We start from the raw sequence: 12,981 nt of genomic DNA, 5'->3' as shown, positions 1-12,981 counted from the left end.
GTACTATTGAAAGTTTCTCCTTGGAAAGGAGTAGTACGATTCGGTAAGAAAGGAAAACTGAGTCCAAGATATGTTGGACCATTTCCAGTGATCCAACGAATAGGACCAGTAGCTTATCGCTTACAACTACCAGAAGAACTAGCTGGAATACATGATGTATTTCATGTATCCAATATCAAATGTCTATCAGACGAATCCCTGGTAGTACCTCTTCAAGATGTGGAGGTATGAAAAGCTGAAATTCATAGAGAAACCCTTACAAATAGAAGACCGGAAGGTCAAGTTTCTCAAACACAAGCGACTAGTACTGGTAAAAGTTAAATGGAATTCAAAGAGGGGACCAGAATATACTTGGGAACTGGAGACAGAAATGAAGCGGAAATACCCTCATCTATTTCAGTGAATCTCGAGGACGAGATTTTCTTAAGGTGGGGAGGATGTAATAATTCTCATTAAAATCAATAATTAGAATGATAATTAGTCAATAAGAAAACCCTAATTGAGTCACCCAAGTAATTCTACACTAACCCTAAAATTTTCAGAACAATTGGAATTAGGATCAGGGCCCCTAAAACTCAAGGGGGGCAAACCCTAGTGATAATTATCTTTAGAATTTGTTGTACAGATTGAAATTCGATTTTAAGATGAGTCATGCAAGCTAGTCCCGTACCCAGCTAGCCTATGTAATTAGACTGCACCCCTTACGGACCGTAAGGGGAAATGCCATACGGTCCGTAAGCCTGTCCAAAAATCAGTATAAATAGCAGACATTGGGACTTGCTTTCTGTTGTTAATTCGACGAAGAAATTCGTTGTGTAGATTACGTTATAAGAAGAAACAGTCCCAAAACACACACTAATATCGAATTGCTGCCGCAAAACAGGGTAATAACTCGATCGCTATTACGATTCATTTTCCGACTGATCAATATATCCAATGTATGTTTAAGTGCCGCCCACATTAGGGTGATACTTTGTCGTTCGTCGTTAATTCGTGGATGTTTAAGTATCGCACTTTGTCGTTCGTTGTGAGAATTTGATCTCGTGAGTTATCGTAAATGCTGTATTGATCACTAACCCGGTTTTGTGTGCATTATTATTTAAATTAGGTTAACAAGGCTAAACCATATTCTGTCCGTGTTAAATCTGCAATGTGAGTCATTCTCTTTTTATCAATTGTTTTACAATACTCCAAATTATTTTCAGAATTATAATTACAGTGATTAAGTTTATGTAATCACCAAATTACAGCCAATATGTGGGGTATTGTGCACATTACTACTGTTTTAATCACATTAGGTGGGCGAACCTAAAATTAAGTGATATACGTCATTCATTGGGGCAGCCAATGGTGATATGACCACAGTCACAGATCCGGTCGAGTGACAAATACTGTGGATAGTTGGTAGATATCAGAAACATATGTAAAAACTCTTAACACTGTAAATTATAATAAACGAGTCATTGTAGTAAATTGAATGATTCACTTAGTATTTCCCGCTGACAAAACCTTTTTCAAACATGTTTCAAGTGATCTATTGTAATTCAGGAAAAGTGTTGGGGAGCATTTCAAGCTTAAGAAAGTGGCTCATTATAAAATAGAGAATATGTTTTCTAAAAATAAAGATTTATCAGTAAAATCATGTTATTGTAAATTACCGGGATTTTATCCCGAATTGTGAAATAAAATAATTAGGAAAAGTTTTTAGCTTTACAACGATCCTGATGATAAACTTCCGCTGTTAAACTCAATTAAATAAATATCACGGGATTTCTGTCCCGCGGCTCCTGAAACGGGTCAAACCGGGTCGGGGGTCGTGACTTGTGCTGAAAGAGACATTGTGAAGTTTGTATCCCAGTCTTTTAAGGGTGAGGCATTAGCTTGGTGGAGGTCTTTGATTCAAGCTACAGGGAAGATCCCATTGTACAACATGTCTTGGGAACAGTTTGTGACATTGATCAAGGAGAACTACTGCCCTCAGCATGAGGTTGAAAAGATTGAAGCTGATTTCTTATCTCTGGTTATGAAGAACCTGGATTGTCAGGCCTACCTCACAAGCTTCAATACTATGTCAAGGTTGGTTCCTTATCTGGTGACACCGGAGCCCAAGAGAATAGCTCGTTTCATTGGGGGTTTAGCCCCAGAGATAAAGGCAAGTGTGAAGGCCTCTCAGCCAGCTACATTCAGGTCTGTAGCTGATATATCCTTGTCCATTACACTGGACGCGGTCAGGCAGAGATCGCTGAGGAACACGGATGCCGAGAAAAGGAAGCGTGATGATGACAATTTACGACGATCAGACAAGAAGCACAGGGGAAACAATGACCACAAGAAGGGTTCTGGAAATAAGAAGGATGGTCAACAGTCGGGTGATAAACCCAAGTGCAAGGTCTGTAAAAAGCACTATTTCGGGAAATGCAGGTATGAGTCAAAGTCCCAGTCACAGCCAAGGCCATGTGGGATTTGCAAGTCAAGTGAACATAAGACTCTAGAGTGTAAGCAACATGCTATAGTTGCAACGAAAAAGGGCACATTAAGACAAATTGCCCAAAAGCTACAAAGAAAGCCGATGAAGGGAATAAGACCAATGCCAGGGTCTTTCAGATGAATGCACAGGAGGCGATCCAGAATGACAATGTCATAACACGTACCTTTCTTATTAACGATGTCTACGCAAGAGTGTTATTTGATTCTGGAGCAGATAAGTCTTTTATAGATAATAAGTTTTGTGAGTTGTTGAAATTGCCTGTTAAAGCCTTAAGTGTGAAATATGAGGTTGAACTACCCGATGGCACCATAGAGACCGCCTCAACCGTGTTAGATGGATGTGTCATATCCATTAGGAACCACTCTTTTCCTTTGTCCTTACTTACCTTTAAGCTAGCCGGTTTCGATATAGTGATAGGCATGGATTGGTTATCGCATAACGAAGCCCATATTGTGTGCAACAAGAAGCAAGTGGTGATCAAGACTCCGTCTGGTGAGCCACTTACTGTGACAACCCTAAAATTACGGGTATCCGTACAATTAATTTATATTTAATTAATGCTTAGTTACTTTGCTTGCTTACAATTGTGATTAAACTGCTACTCGATTTCTGATACATACATACACATGCATCACCTTCATACTGTCACTCCATTCATTATATACAAACTTAAGTGACAAACCTGATGCACAATAGCACAGTAGCACAATGAACGGATAACCCAGTAAACGTGCTGACATAGCCAGCACCAGACAGACACTGTCTCTAAGGCCAGTATGAGCCAGGAATAGTTTACTACACTAGTAGAGAGTGTAGAGAGGTGAGGATTGTAAAACTGCGTCACTAGGTGAAAGTTATAGTGCCGGGAAGTGCCTAAAACATACTTTAACTGCAAAATTCTGCACCTTTAAATAAAATTCAGCATTTAAATAGGCTAGTAATGTGCAAAGACTTGGGAAAATGATACTAGAAACTTTCCAAAGTGTCGGGAATTAATTGTGGCACTAAAAAGAATATTAAAGGCACTCTAAACGTTTATTAAGCACTTTAACGGATCAGTATCCAGCCGAACAACCGGACTTTACCCGGAACATAAAACTATTGTCAATGACATTGTTTTTCCTTTTCTGAGCTAGTTAGGGTCCTCGAACCCCCTAACACCCGTTACAAAACACCACACACTAGTAACTTATTTTAACTCCTAACTAAACAAACTAGCACTTAACCACTTGGTTGGAATTGAACTATAACCCCCCCCCCTGACCGATTCGGTTCCCCTAGGGAATATCCTCCACAACTTTTGATTATTTTAATCCAACTTGTTTCATATCTAGAGGACATTATATCCCATGGTTAATCAAAATGGATGGGTTATAAGTAGAACCAAGGGACCACTTCATTCTACATCTCCACCACTCAAACACCATCATACTCCTATCTCTTCTCTCTTGTTCGGCTGAACCCAAGCAACACCACCATCATCATCATTCAAACACCTTCATCCAATCTACAAGTGTACAAAGGTGCTAAGGGTCATACAATGAAGCTCGGTGTTCTCGGAAGTGGAAGGACCACCTCTATTTGCTATTAACCGTCAAATTTCTTCACTTAAACTCTCCTAGCCTTGAGCTAGTGGTAAGTCTCTTAGATCCATTCATTTTACATCTTATGAAGGTGGTTAATAGTTAATGTTTGATGAAAATCTATGAACACTAAAAGATCTTACACTTAAATCTCAAACATGAAGCTTCACATAAAGATCACAAGATAAGAGATGATGGTACATGATAAATCTGAATAAAATGAACAAAAATCTGCTGTAAATGATGTAGGGTCTGATGTTAATCGTATTAGAATGAATGGTAATCGTATGTGTGCGTTTCAGTAACCTTTAACCTTCAAACAGCATGCTGATTTACACTTTCAGCCGAATTTAACTGGCTGTAAAGGGGTCATAACTTAGCGAAAAATATATTTTCTGAAGTCTGGGTTTATGTACTATGAAATACGGTTCTAATGGCACCAGAATCATAATTTTTCGACTTCGTTTACTATTTTTAAAGCGTCGATTTGTAACAGCAGCTAAAGCTGCATTTTTACAGCAGTAAATGAGGGTCATACTTTCAGTCATAACTCGATTTCTGTGTAGAGTTAGGTCATAAAATTTATACTATAGATGGTCACTGTTGTCGCCGTGATCCTCCAACTGGAATTTCGTAAATCAGACTCTCGATGAATTTTAAATAAAATATTCCGTGAACTGCAGTCAGAAAAAGGTAGATCTGAATGCAGTCCGGAAAATGAATTTCTATAAAGTATTGGTGATGATTTGGACCACGATATTTTACATAATAATATTTGGATCGTATAAGTCATTCTGTAAAAATTTGGGAATTTTCGGAATAAGATAACTATTTTAATAAAATAACCGAAAACAGCGAGTTTTGTGTTTGAAAACTGAATCGGTACAAGTAGTATTTTGCATGCCTAAATGTCGGGTTGGTTATTTGGAAGTGATCTAACGTGTTATATGTTAAAGAAAATGATACGCTAGTAAGCGTGGACGCCTCCATTTACAAAGGAAACTCTGGCGAAATTTTTCTAGAAATATAACGCTTAGAAATATTTTCGGTGACAAGTGTTATAAATATATATTTTTTTAACTTGTTTTCTAAAATATAAACTTCGCCATGATTTTATTACAAAATAACCAAGTGTCGGAGGTGGATTTTTTGTAAATGAAACCTGTTAAACATATATATTGAGCATATGTATTTCATAATAAAATGCTTGTGTGCTTACGTGATTATTTTGTGAACTAGAGATATATTATTTTTAGGGTAAAAATAATATTACTTGAAATGTCATGAATATACGACTACAAAATAATACCAACGCCCTCACAAATAAATATTTAAGTTACATTGGTATTGTTTTTACAACGCGAACTCTAAAATGTAACGCGCGTATTTTTGGAAAATACTCTTAATGGTGTATTTTGACAAAGTACTATTTTGGGGAAATTGTGTGAAGTAATATATAATATTTTTGGGAAAAATATATATATTTTGGAATTTGTATAATATTTTTGGGAAAAATATGTATAATTTGGAGATGGAATATTCTAGATAAACGAATTAAAATGTATTTTCAAGTGAGACTTAAAATATATTTTCGGAATTATAAGGCATACATGTATTAAAAACCCCCATCCTTGGGAAGGAATTACGCATATACAATACTTGAGAAGTATAACTATAAAATAGTTGTCTAACTATTATTCCAGAACTAAATACAATTATTATAACTTGGAATAATACCAGAATCGTAACTCAAAATCATACATACTAAGACAAGGCACTACCCGTTTGTCTAATATGCATTAGACCATTGTAGGTAGCCGTGTTTGCCACAGAGATTTGGGTTACGAGTACGAAGACGCAATACTGTGAGTTCATGTCCCCCTTTTCCTTTAACTGTTTTCAGTTTTACAACTTCGGGGGTGAAATACATGTTACATATTGTTTACAAATGCTTTTATACATGGTATGATTAGCTAAGGAATTTACTGCTAGATCACGTGAATGGATAGGCTATTATCGTAAGACCATTAATCCTTGTATAAGGTCCGAGAGGCATGAGTGATAGATCTATCGGGTGTTGCGAGCCCCACACATGGGCCAGCGTGTGGCTGCATGTGGTGACTATGTCGTTCCGCCGGAAGGACCGGTATGAAATACGCGTTACAGGTTGAGTGCTTCCTAGGCCATGTCACTTATTAATGTATTAGCTACACATTAATCGATCTCTTTATCCTTATTGCTACATACTGAGAACATACATCTATACAGACACGTTCTAACGATTTATGCATACTCACTTACACATGAACTCGCTTAACTTTATGTTGACTTTTCAAACTACATGTATTTCAGGAAACTAATGGATCTGGCACGGTATGCACGTATTTTCAAGCTGCGTTTGAATAAAGAAGTCATCCAGGGTTTAGAAGGTGTAACCTCTTCCTGGACGGGTTAGATATCTCTAAACCTAGTATTATTTAAAGTCTTTTGCTAAGTCTTTATGAACTCAATTAAATCAAGTTAAGGTTTGTTACTTATTTTGTGATTGTTGAAAATGGGATTTTTCTAAACTTTATTAATGGATGCATATATCTCATGTTTTTATCATATAGCATTGTTATGATTGTTGCTATGGTATTAAGAAGTCACACCAAATAAACCGACGCTTCCGCAAAGCCAGGGTGTGACAGCTTGGTATCAGAGCCTCGATCATAGCGAACTAGGATTCTTTCTCGAGTCTAGACTATGATCATCAGGGCTCTCACGAAAACGTTTTCAAACCATTTTTACATTGCATACACTATACGTCCAGATCCAGGGAACAAACCTTTTTACAAACAAAAAGGCACAAATACACATTTCCCAATTTAAATTTATAAGTTCAGTCTGGGAGGTTGGGAAGTTAATCTAGTAGGACTAGGAGGATTAGTCTGAGAGACTGAGAGAGTAATCTAGTGGGACTAGGAGGATCAGTCTGAGGGACTGATAGAGTAATCTAGTGGGACTAGGAGGATCTGTCTGAGAGACTGAGAGAGTAATCTAGTGGGACTAGGAGGATCGGTCTGAGAGACTGAGAGAGTAATCTAGTGGGACTAGGAGGATCGGTCTGAGAGACTGAGAGAGTAATCTAGTGGGACTGGAAGGATAGTCTGAGAGACTAGAAGGATCAGTCTGAGAGGCTGGGGGAATAGTCTGAGAGACTAGGAAGTTCAGTCTGAGAGGCTGGGAGGATAGTCTGAGAGACTAGGAAGTTCAGTCTGAGAGGCTGGGAGGATAGTCTGGGGAAGACTAGGATGATTACTTGCTTACATTAATTGAGACTTACATGCTTATTTGATTTAAGGTTGATGTACGTGCATATGTGGTAGTTGTTCGCATACACTAATTGTTAGAAATTACTATGAATATACATGCTACGCACCGGCACACAAGAAACTCTAATTAACGAACGAATAATCGGACATTGATAACCCTACGACCGCCGCTACAGATAATGAGACTACATCTGCGCCAGAGACAATTACGTCAGATACTGAGAGTGATCCTGATATGCTAATGACGAGGACGACTTCTAACAGTCCGCACTACCAGATTCTGGTGATACATCATCTTTGCTGATGGTTTCTCTGACAAGAATCTTTCTGTCACTCTTGATTCAATCCATGACCACTCCATCACTGGTCATCCCGATGATGGACACACCATGGCTCCGATCCACGATGATGCGCCTCCTGCGGACGTTTCTACTGAAGGTTGGCTACTCGACAAACATTATATGACTACGTTGGCATGATGGTCCTCCTGCCGACGCCCATGACGATGGAAAAATTAGACGAGAACACTGTTACTAATTTCACTTCTTAAGACCCCTGTTAACAGGCCATCCTCCGATTCTAGTATGCATTCAGACTCCTTTGAGTCTGTGATACCTGCAACTTGACAAACAGCTGGATTACAACATTCTGCTACTGACACAAGACGACGATGACATGGCTGCTGCTCTATCACATGCTCGAGAGGCCACACCGTTACACGACCTAGAGCCTGCTCTTGAGCTAGCTTCTACACCTTATGGGTCAGCTTGATGTTGCGCCTGCTGAACCTACACCTTTACGTGATCACGATCCTGTTTCATTTTGGTCTGCCGGACATTGCACCCCTTATATTTACCTGCATCGGCCAATCTCCTCATTTGTGAGATGTTTGTTTTTACACCCGCAACCGCTGACATTACTCCTTTCCCCTATGAAGACCGACGTCCATTGCGCCAAGGTGCCTATAGCTTTCTTTCATGACATACCCGCACCCCGGGAGAGTACTCCAGGTCGGCACCAGCATAACGATCCTTTTTTTTTTGCTACAACAGCACTTTCCCCGACTTCACAGGCCGCACCGTTTGCTATCTTCACCTCAACACAGCCGGACGAGCCATTACGATGATTCCTATTGTACATTGTGCTGAAGTTAGACCCTTACGTATGAAGGCCACACTCGAGATGACCTGTAACATCAACTACAGTCTAAGGATATGAGTCACAGAATGTTGGAGCTTGAGCTGACTTCACAATTGGCAACTTCAAATGCAAAACATTACATAACCGAAAACATGACTTGAGTGTCTACATCACAAGACATCATATTGTCTGAAAAGTTTATGCAAAATACCACGTTCTCCACCCTGTCTATCACCAGCATGCTTTGATCCGCCGCACACATCAAGACTTCTTTGTGCTCTTGCCTTTGCTCTTTCACCATTCCCGGGATTCTGATGCTCACTTCTTTACTATCGAGCGGCAGGGCAGATAATTACTTCAACGTATATACAAGCTCAAGGAGGGACTCACGCATGTTGACAGTTTACTTTTCTTTCCTCCTCCACCTCAGTCACCAGTATAGTTGGTTTCTGGATTATGCAGATTGCATTACTTTTCTTTCCTCCTCCACCTCAGTCACCTCAGTCATGATTTACTAGAGTCGCATCTTTCTGAGGACATGGTCCAAGATAGGACTTCGTGGAGGCGTAGGATTAGGGTTAAGGACTTCTAGAGGATATTGTAGGAAGGTCTTAGGTGTATTTTAGGACTTAAGTTTTTCTTATTCTTTAAATGACTTAACCGGTGATTGACTTTCTTGTGTACATGCCTGAATGATGTTCTATGCTATTATACACGATTTACATTATACTGTGTCAATTTGATCACTAGCTTGGTGTAGGTGAATTTTTTTTTTCTATATTCTTTGACTTGATGTGTTGGTTTGCTGTTCGTTTTGGAGCCGGGGGTCTCTTCTGGAAGCAGCCTCTCTATCCCCAGGGATAGAGGCAAGGTCTGTCTACATCCCACCCTCCCCAGACCCTATGAGTAGCATCGCTATTTGTGGGATTTACTGGGTATGGTTGTTGTTGTTGTTGTTGTTGGGAAAAGACGCTAATGATAAGCTAGGATTGCGGAGACTTTTGAGGACCACTTCTGACTACGTAATTGTGATGCACTAATATACTTGTTGGACAAGGGTAGGGTGACCCTGTGTCCCTCCTGCTGTGATGCATTTTGTAAGACACACTGATTGTGGCCGGAGGATAATGAAAGCCCGATCATCTTTAAATACGCGACAATACTTATGACTAATGACTGACGAAAAATATCGTCGCTATGCTCTCACTAAGCACGTTGATGATCTAATATTTGTGCTATAACTATAATACCACATGTTTACTTGCTACATTCCTATTTGCAAGCTGTGCTATAACTGTGATGATATGTGATTAATTGTTAAACAACTGCATATTTAAGTAAATGTAATATACCTCTGAGGTCTTATTCGTTAAAAAGAGACTTGTGTGCTCGCGTCCTTCACAAGACCCGACCTAACCGACTTTCTTCTAGGAAGATGTCGACTCGAGGGAACACCGATACCAACAACCCTCTGCCGATGACAGAGGCGGAATTTCAAGAACGCCTCTTACAGTTCATCGCACAGTACGAGGCCCTTTGCTCCGAGCGCAGCGGAGGTACCTCAGGAAATAAACCACCCAACGGTAATGTTTAGCCCATTAAGACACATTACAAAATGTTTGGACATTTCCACGAGTGCTTTGCTAATACCTTACGCGAATAATGTTGCTTATATCGCAGGCTGCACCTACAAGCAGTTCTTGGGCTGCCAGCCCCTACATTTCGATGGCACTGGGTGTGCTGTAGCCTTCATGCGCTGGGTTGAGAAGACGGATTCTGATTTGCGTGCGAGCAAATGCGCCCCAGAGGATCAGGTCACGTACATCTCCGGGCTGTTCCGAGATGGGGCTCTGTCATGGTGGAAACTCCAGGTTCAGACGATGGGCGAGGCTGTGGCGTATGCCTTATCATGGGACAAACTGAAAGAGCTAATGCGTAAAAAGTATTGTTCGAGAACAGAAAGCCAGAAGGTGGAAACTGAGTTCTGGAACTTGAAAATGGAAGGTCCAAAAATAGCTGAGTACGTGGAGAAGTTCCAAGTTCTGTCGTGTATTGTTCCATACATGGTAGATCCAGAGTTTAAGAAGATTGAGCGTTTCATTTGGGGATTGGCACCTCAAATTATGAGCATGGTGACGACATCTAAACCTGCAACGATTGCTGAGGCCATTAATCTAAGTGTGGCCTTGACTGAAGAGGCAATTAGGATGAACAAATTTTCGACTTCTGAGGAGAAGAAGGAGACTCATGTAGATTTATATGGAGATAACAAGAGAAAGTTTGCAAATTTCAAACAGGGTACCCAGACGAGTAGCAACAACAAAGCCAAAAAAAGAAAAGAGTACATGGGTAAACTACCTAAATGCGACAGGTGCCGACGTCATCATACCGGGCGATGTAAGAATGGGAAGTGTGACAACTGTGGCAAAGTGGGACACAACAGGGAAATGTGTTGGCGTGAGACGAAGCGTGGAAAGAAAGGAAAAGATGTTATAACTGCGGGGATATGAGGCACTATAGGAAAGATTGCCCAAGGGAGATTAAACAAAATCATGGGAAAGATGTCTAACAACGGAGCTAGGGAAGCACGCCAGGAATCCAAGCATGGATATCGGTACGTCCCATATTACTCAATGCTATGCATTTGCGTTACTTGATACTGCTGTAAATTTTAGCTTCATATCTCTAGAGTAAGAGTATACTTGGTTTAGTAGCAAGTAAGTTAGATAACCCGCACACGATAGTACTAGCTAACGGGAAGCTAGTGGAAGCCAACGAAGCAGGTGGAATTGGCAAGATAGAACTTGGAAAGCGCAGGTTTACGCTAGATCTATTGCCAGTTGAGTTGGGAAGCTGCAACGTGGTAACTGGGATGGGTTAGTTGCCAAGCGATCGAACAAAGATTGATGTTCGCATCCAAATGACGAACGGAGAAACGATCGGGACTCACGAAGCAGGATACACCTCCACAGATCACGGATTGTTGGAAGGCACGAAAGTTGTTGTGGGAAGGATGTGTTGTTCTCCGACTCATGTCGGGGACAAGGGAGCCGAAGAACTAAAACTCGAAGATACCCCCGTGCTCGGAGAATATAATGAAGTCTTCCTTGAAGACTAGCCAGAATTATCTCCTCAACGACAAGTTGAATTTCGCATCGATTTAATTCCAGACGCAGCGTCTGCTGTTGATGCACTTTAGCAACATACACCTTCGGAGATGCAAGGATTGCCAGTGTAACCTCAGTGGTTGCTAGAGAAGGAAGATAACAGACCAAGATTCCCTTTTGGGTAACCCTAATTCTACTCATCAATAGGGAGGACGATACCTTCCGAACTGACGTCAAACTACCAGGAGCAGAACGACCTAACTAACTGGGGTTGATAACTCTTGCTAAGAAGTAACGAATTATTTAACTTACTGTGAGGATTCAACTACTATTTCACGACTGACCGATGATTGAGTGTGATTAGCTGTGACTCCAAGAAGAAAGTATACCAGGGCGAAATTGTGGGACAATGGCTTGATCTTAGACGTAGACAAAATGGTGTTTCCTACACAAGGTACAAACCGGATCTACACGGGATACGAAATCCGGAGAATCTAGAAAACTGATATCTAGGACCTTTGGGAACCCAGGACCAAACTCGTGACTGTTTTACTTAGAAACCATATCTGTCAACTCAATCAAACGTCATCAACTTGACAAACTTGTCACTTCAGTTAACAAAACCGAAAGTACTTAAATTTGCTTCCGTGGAAGTCTTCACTTTTACTTCTAACGAGTAGATATTTGCATCTCTACTCCCCTCAAAGTAGTTGCATCACGCTGATTTCATTCGCTGAGAGCAAACACACGTTTGCTTCGTATACTTGGTCACTTCTCCCTTTTGGTGGAAAAACATCGCTTCATCACTTGAAAACTTATACATAACCCATGCACCTTTTGCTACGTATGCGGTTTCATTTTGAATAAACGCTTCATTAAAGTTCAAATGTTACGTGGCTAAATCTAATTACTGGTTTGTGATTCGAATGACCTACGTATTGTCATTGTTGACTCTTTTGTTATCAAGTCAACACACGTTCTTGAAACCGTTTTCTTTCAAGTTACATGTTTGCTGTCATGCCAAGATTCCCTTGTTGATATGTACGTTTATTGTTGGGTTACGTTGAAACTAAGTTCAATTGCTTGAACTTATCCAGTTCACATGTTTGATTTGAGACGCCATATGATGTATTGAGAACATCATATTCTAATACTTTGGCACAGATTCTTTTGTTTCGAGTCGTAGTAGACTTTTTGGTCTATGACTCCACTAAGTCGTTGATTGCTTTCGATACCTTATGGGATACTTTCACAAAGTAGAAGCTTGCGCTTATTTGATTACTCACCTCGTACACGGATTTAGTTAATTATTTGACAACTTGCCCTAAATCCGTTTTGTTTATCACAAT

The sequence above is a fragment of the Helianthus annuus genome, chromosome 8 (genome assembly GCF_002127325.2).
Source record: "Helianthus annuus cultivar XRQ/B chromosome 8, HanXRQr2.0-SUNRISE, whole genome shotgun sequence".
NCBI classification, from domain to species: Eukaryota; Viridiplantae; Streptophyta; class Magnoliopsida; order Asterales; family Asteraceae; genus Helianthus; species Helianthus annuus.
Note: the sequence above shows the minus strand (reverse complement) of the source record.